Here is a 7,105-nt window from a genome sequence, read left to right as displayed (position 1 = left end):
GCTGGGATTAAAGGCGTGCGCCACCATGCCTGGCTAGCATAGAGTTTCTTGACAGCCTGTTTGATCCGATGCTTGGTGGCCTTGACATCCACAAAGAACACAAGCGTGTTGTTATCCTCTATTTTCTTCATGGATAATTTGGTGGTCAGTGGGAATTTGATGAGAGCATAGTGGTCAAGATTGTTTCTCCTGGGCGCATTCTTTTGAGGATAGTTTGGCTGCCTCAGGAGCTGCAAGGTCTTGGGCTCCCTGAAGGTGGGTGACCTTCGGATCTTCTTTTTTTTTGGCTGTGGACGCCTTTCAGCACTGCCTTCTTAGCTTTCAAGGCCTTTGCTTTGGGCTTCAGCATTGGGAGGGGCAGGAGCTTCCTTCTTCACTTTCGGTGCCATCTTGGTGAAAAAGGGATGAGGAAAGTTTTAAGTCATTTTAGGAAAGACTGTCCAAAACATAGAGGCATAGACAGGCAGCAGAGTCACTCCCCTGGAATCTATCCTAGGTGCAGGGAGGGTAATCCTTGGGCGGGGCCTCAGGAAATAAACCCAGATTAAGAACATTTACAATTGAGTTCATGCAAAGCTCAGAGCAGCTCAGAGGAGGCTTGTGTAGCTTTTCTTTTGTCTTTGTCATCCTGACTAGCCCCTAGAGAGGTGTTTACTGGATTTTGTTTATTGCTTTGCTTGTTCCATGTGGAGGAGGGATCAGCCTCAGACCCCAAGGCACTCACAACAGCAGCTTTTAGGGTCATGAAGCCTTTTCCTAGCCAAGAAAATCCATTTCTGAATTTATCAGAGCAACCCCAGGAAGCGCAGGATTGGACCTCAGTTCTACCACCCCAGAAATGGGCATTCAGACGCTGCCTACAGGAGTTTTGGGGCCCTTGCCCCCAGGGACTTGGGGATTACCTGGCTTGTACTATTCCCTTGCATCTTAATGGTTGAAATAGGTTTAAATTTAGTATGTCTGCTTGTAATTTTAAATAACCCATGAAGCGATATCATTGGAAAGTTTTACCTCAAAGAATAGCTAATAGGGGGCTGGAGAGATGGCTCAGCAGTTAAGAGCACTGACTGCTCTTTCAGAGGTCCTGAGTTCAAATTCCAGCAACCTTGCATGGTGGCTCACAACCATTTGTAATGAGATCTGACGCCCTCTTCTGGTGTGTCTGAAGATAGCTACAGTGTACTTACAATATAATAAATAATTAAATCTTTAACAAACAAACAAACAAAAAGAATAGCTAATAGTCCAAAAATTTGTTTCTGCTTCAATACAAGAAGTTAGGACTTTGAATCTTTCAGTGTATATTATTCATTATATGAACAGTATTTTATTAGCTGATCCTTTTGATGGTGTTTTACTATAAGCCTTTGCTCTTCTTATACAACAAGTTTTAAAATTTTGGAGTAGTTGTTGCTCCATAAAAGATTCAAATGCAATGTCTTTTTCAATATTTGGGGCTTCAGTTAAATCCTAAACAAATTATGGCACATAAAATTCAAATAAGAAAAGATAGTTTACTTGCTTTAAATGTTTTCAAAAGCCATTAAGAAATGTTAATTGGCTAAGACCTCACCTTAAGTTTGCCACAAGAGAACTTAAAATTCTGTTTGATGACCCAGCCTGTGGGTCATCAGTGGGGTCTGCAAGAGAGAGAGTGGAGACTGAGGGTCAAGAGACATGAAGAATGTAGACAAGCAGTCTGTCTGATCAAGTCTCAAGTCTCATTTATTATGGGTATATATGCACTCGCTGGGGAGTGCAGCTGGAGACACTTAACCACAAGTCCAGGATATGTAGGAGAAAAACAAGATGTTATCAGAATGGGTTCACCTGTGGTGGACTTCTTGCAAAAACATGCTAGGAAAACAAGTCTCTCATCAGAATGGAAAAGTACCACCTGTAAGTAAATAGCCCGAGATGGCTGTGGAGTTGATAGCCGCTTTCTGCTAAGAGTCGGCTCCCAACAGTTTGATATTTCTCAAGAGGAATACAAATCCTAATTCCCCTGGACAATGAACTGATGGGGGACAAATAGCTTTGCATAAAGTAGAGGAAACTATTAGCCAACAACAGATACATTATATAGACTATGATCATTTATTGGCTGTTTCACAGCAGTCCTTTGGCAAAAGGGACCATTAATGTGGTCCCATTCATTAATGTGGACCATTCATCTTTCTTCATCTCCAATTAAGTTTGAACACCCTATGATGAAGCTGTTGCTGTGTTAATACAGAACTTTAGGATAAAATCATGAAAGTATTTTGGAAAGAATGTCTTTTGTTTTTGTTTTTTATTTTTGTTTTAGTTTTTGTTTTCAAAACAGAGTTTCTCTGTATAGCCCTGGCTGTCCTGGAACTCACTCTGTAGACCAGGCTGGCCTCAAACTCAGAAATCCGCCTGCCTCTCCCTCCCAAGTGCTGGGATTAAAGGCATGCTCCACCACTGCCCGGCAAGAATGTCTTAAGAACCTGATAAAATATTTATTCCTCATTCCAAGCAGCAATTAAATTGGTTATTGTAGGATACTGATATTTGGCCTACTGCATGTGCAATTTTTTCGGGTGAAATTGATAATAATTATCTAAAAGATAAGTTGTTACAATTTGTCTCTATGAATGCTTTTGTATTTTCTGTAAGGTGTCATATATAGCCAATAGAGAATGTGCTCACTGTATTTACAGATGGCTCATCTAATGGGAAAGCAGCATATGTGATTGGATCACATGCTTATTCTCTTGAGTTTCTTCCCGCTTCAGCACAGATTATTGAATTATGTGCTGTAGTCACCGTTTTTGAAATGTTGAAAAATCAAGCTTTTACTTCCAATATATATATGGTTTACAATTGCTTGAAATTGCTCCTTTTTTAGATACTGCTAATTCTCAAATTTTATAGTTATTTATACAAATACAGCTTAATTTAAGAAACATGCACTGTTCCTTACTTTATAGGACACTTAAGACTCATACTGGATTTCTTGTACCCCTAGGCAATGCCATAGCAGATTTGTATACTAGGCAGATTATAGGCCTTACAGGAACAATTAGCCAAACAATCTCATTCTTTAAACATCAAAATAGTAACAGTTTGAGACTACAATTTGGTATTTCTAGAAAAGTTGCATGTCAGATAATAAAGACTTGTCCTCAGTGTCCTCAATTTCTTCATGTAGGCCTTATGCCCAATCATATTTGCAAATGGGTGTAACTCATTATGCAGAATTTGGAAAATTGAAATATATACATGTCTGTATTGATACTTGTTCAGGATTCCTTTTTGCTTTTCTATATGTGGGAGAAACTTCTAGAAATGTAACTGACCATTGCTTGCCAGCCGTCAATGCTATGGGATACCTAGAGTCATCAAGACAGATAATGGGACAGCTTATACTGGAACAACTTTACATCATTTTGTAAGGAATTTGAAATTGAATATAAAACTGGAATCCCTTATAACCCAATGAAACAAGTAATTGTTGAAAGTACGCTTTACACTCTGAAAAATTGGCCTTTAAAAAACAAAAGAGGGGGAGTTATATTCCTCAGAATCACCAAAAGCACACCTTGCCTTTGTCTTATTTGTTTTAAATTTTTTGCAAACTGATGCTAAAGGTTAGTCTGCAGCAGATCACCACTGACATCCAGTCACTTCCAGCTCATATGCCGTGGTTAAATGGCGAGGCCCCTTCACTAATACATGGAATGGCCCTGACCCTGTTTTAATATGGGGGCAAGGTTCTTTCTGTGTTTTTTCACAAAAAGAAAACTGTTGGGTCCAGCCTGCGGCTCTCATGTCTGGGTTCAAGCCTGGAAGGCATCTTGGAATCTGGAAGAAAAGAGGGAATCTAGGCAGGTAGAGAGAGAAATGGAGTCAAGACTGTATTCTGATTAAGACTCAACTTTAATGTTAAAGCCAGACACGCTTTATAAAGAAGAGGGGAGGCCCATTCCCAGTCATGCAAAGTTCCTTTGAAGTTGTCAGATCAGCCTTTTAGCAACTTTCTTTTGAAACTTCGAAAGAGTGTTAACTCTGGAAGATCTTAGAGAACCGGTTCAGCCTCAGGCAGGTAGCAGGTAGTGGCACATCAAAGGAGAGGGATGAGAAGCAGCACAGCAGGTGGCTCTGCCTCAGTGGCAGATGGTCTGAGCCAGCCTAGCTAGGCTGGAAGGAGGTTACAGAAAATGGCGTCCGACTGCTGCCTGAAAGATTGGTTCATCAAGTAGACACAGATCATGAGCCTTCTAATGATTATAATACCAATGATGAAGATGGCTCAAAATTCCTATCAGCCAGCTGAGTTAACCTGGAGTGTAGTCTCCTTGCTTACTAGAGAGCAAGTGTTTTCTATCAATTCTCAAAGCCACCCTCCATATACCTGGTGGCCAGACTTTGTGTTTGATCTTTGCCAATTAGCAGCTGGATTAGATACCTGGGACATTCCCACAGACGACTTTAATTTCTACATTGCTTGGACCATTAATTATAATTTTGTTGCTTTTAACTTTTGGACCTTGTATCTTAAACAGATTGGTTGCCTTCACACAGGATCTGTTTCAGCAAGCTCAGCTATTCACCATGGCAGTTATCCATTGCTATGAAGAAATGTATTGAGTGCATAGTCATATGTCCTTCCTGACTTTGGTCTGAATGGGAAAGTGTGTGCTATAAAAGTCCAGTAGTCAGAGATGGGTAAAAGTGTTTTTGAACTCCTATCAACCTAAGGCAGAGACATATATCAATGCTATGTTTGTCCTCCATGATGGGTAAGAAAGAGCAATATAGACAACAACCTAAGAAAGGAACAGTTACCTTGCCACTCTTTACCCTAGATGGGATTATTGAAAACACATAAATCTTATACCACCATTCAGCTACCTGTACTACTCATCTTTAAAAGACAAAAAAGGGGAAATTGTGCCCTTCCTCAGCCTTGAGCATACTAAACAGACCTTGAATGCTTGCCAAGTGGACTTAATTACCCCGATGGAGTCATCACCTTGCTACACCTGCAATTTCTTACAGGGATTTAGAAGAATAGACTACCCACTGAGCTTGCTTTGCAACATAATTCAGCTAAAACAATGGGTGGGTTTTGTTGTCTTCCCTTTATAAACTGGAGCTGCAGAATTAAACTTTGAGCCTTGTTCAGAACCTTGTCTTGGCTTCATCCTTCTCTCCCACCCCATCCTTTTCATTTCCAGCCCCCCTTTCAGGTAACCCAGTTCATTCATGGCCAGTGGATGGCTACATGATGTGTATACTGTCTTGGTTATAAACGGGTGTCAAGCTCATTCCACTGTTGACTGTGGGGCCTATTTTCTAGACCAAAGCACTGCAGGGGATGAAAAGGACACATTCAGCAAAGCTGTTGCATCAGCATGGTGGCTGAGTGATCTTGTGCACAACGGTTAGGAGGGGGGACAGGAAGTCAGTTTGGGTTTTTGTTTGTTTGTTTTGTTTTGTTTTGTTTTGTTCTTTTGAGACAGGGTTTCTCTGTGTAGCCCTGGCTATCCTGGAACTCACTCCGTAGACCAGGCTGACCTCGAACTCTCCTGCCTCTGCCTCCTGAGTGCTGGGATTAAAGGTGTGTGCCACCTCGCCAGGCAGGAAGTTAGTTTGGACCATCAGGATCCATTGGCCTAGGACCAACCACAGCTTAGAGAGGAAGAGAAGCCCTGCTTGTCCAGAGTACAGGCTTCTACAAAGAGGTATGTGCCAATGCCAGTGACTAGGCTAGAAACCAGAGGTGGCAAAGTACACTGGGTATAAGAGGCTAGGATATGAAGGGGACAGAAAGGAGAGTGAAGCTTCCTGAAATGATGAGGAACTTGGGGCAAGCCAGAGCTAGCTTTCCCTCTAGGATAATCCTGTGTAGATCAAGATATAGATATGGGTCTCCTCCTGTAACCTCCCCCACCCTGTCAGCCTGGAACCTGTTTGCTCAGGAGTGGAGCTTGCCGCTCAATCATTCTGCCATGCCCACTGCTGGAAACTGCCACTTTGCTGTTCCGGAGCCATACACGTGGTCACCCTGCTACTGGATTCCAGGATTATTTGGCAGGAATCAGGCCCCTACCCCTCCTTCATAACTGAGTGTTGGAATAGTAAAATTGAGCTTTGATCAGGATGACTGTCTTAGCTGCATCTTTCTCTCGTGCTGCCTAGCCCCTCTTCTCTTCCAGGTTTCCAAGATGCCTTTTCAGGCTAGAACCCAGACATGTGATCCACTGGCCAGACACAACATTTGGCGCCCAACGTGGGACTGAGAAACGGCCGAGGACATTTGGAAGAAACACTGCTGGTTTAGAGCTCCATAGAAGAAGAAAATAATTAAAGGAAATTCATACTGGAGAAGGTCGGTATGGGCTAAGCTGAAACAGCATTTAACCTGCGCGCTAATTCACTTAGGTTCAGCAGTGAGGCACATCAGGAGCTAGGAACTGTAACAGGTAGTTAGCCGTAGCTCTCAGAAGCTACATTTTTAAGCGTGAGAAAAGAAAGGGTTTATTAAAAGAAAATTAAGAATCAGGCGGATGGCCGCAGTAAAAACATCAAAAAAACAAAACAAAACAAAACAAAAAACAAACAAACAAAAAAAACAACCCTGCATCATGTGGGAGGAAAATGTCCCAAAAAGCAGAGAGAAATTTCAGGAGTGCCATTCTTTGTTCTCTCTGGGCTTTATAGTAGAATTACTCTGCCCCTTTTGTGTCTTGTCTAATGTCTGGTGCACCAATCTGTTCTCGTGTTCAATTCATGTATGTTCGTGTCTAGTCTGTATGAATGAATGTTCTATATTGGATAATAAAAATGGCTAAAATACTTTATCTACAAAGCTGAGAGCTGCCACGTGCTTCAACCAGGAAACAGACACATGGCAGGAGGGTCCCTGCTGGAAAAACTGCTCGTTTTAGGAAAAAAGGGTGAGTCTACAGCCTCTTAGTTTCGGGGTAAAAAAGCTGATAAATGGTTCGTGATCAATGTGTTTGACAAATGATAAAGTGCTTTTTATTCTATGATTGTAGCTAGAAAAATTAATATTCTCTGATTGGTCTAAATGTAGCTGCTTCATTTGGTTCTTTTTTATTGGTAATGTGCTCTG

Source organism: Mus musculus, chromosome 6, assembly GCF_000001635.26.
Source record: "Mus musculus strain C57BL/6J chromosome 6, GRCm38.p6 C57BL/6J".
NCBI lineage: Eukaryota > Metazoa > Chordata > Mammalia > Rodentia > Muridae > Mus > Mus musculus.
This window is presented reverse-complemented; position numbering follows the sequence as displayed.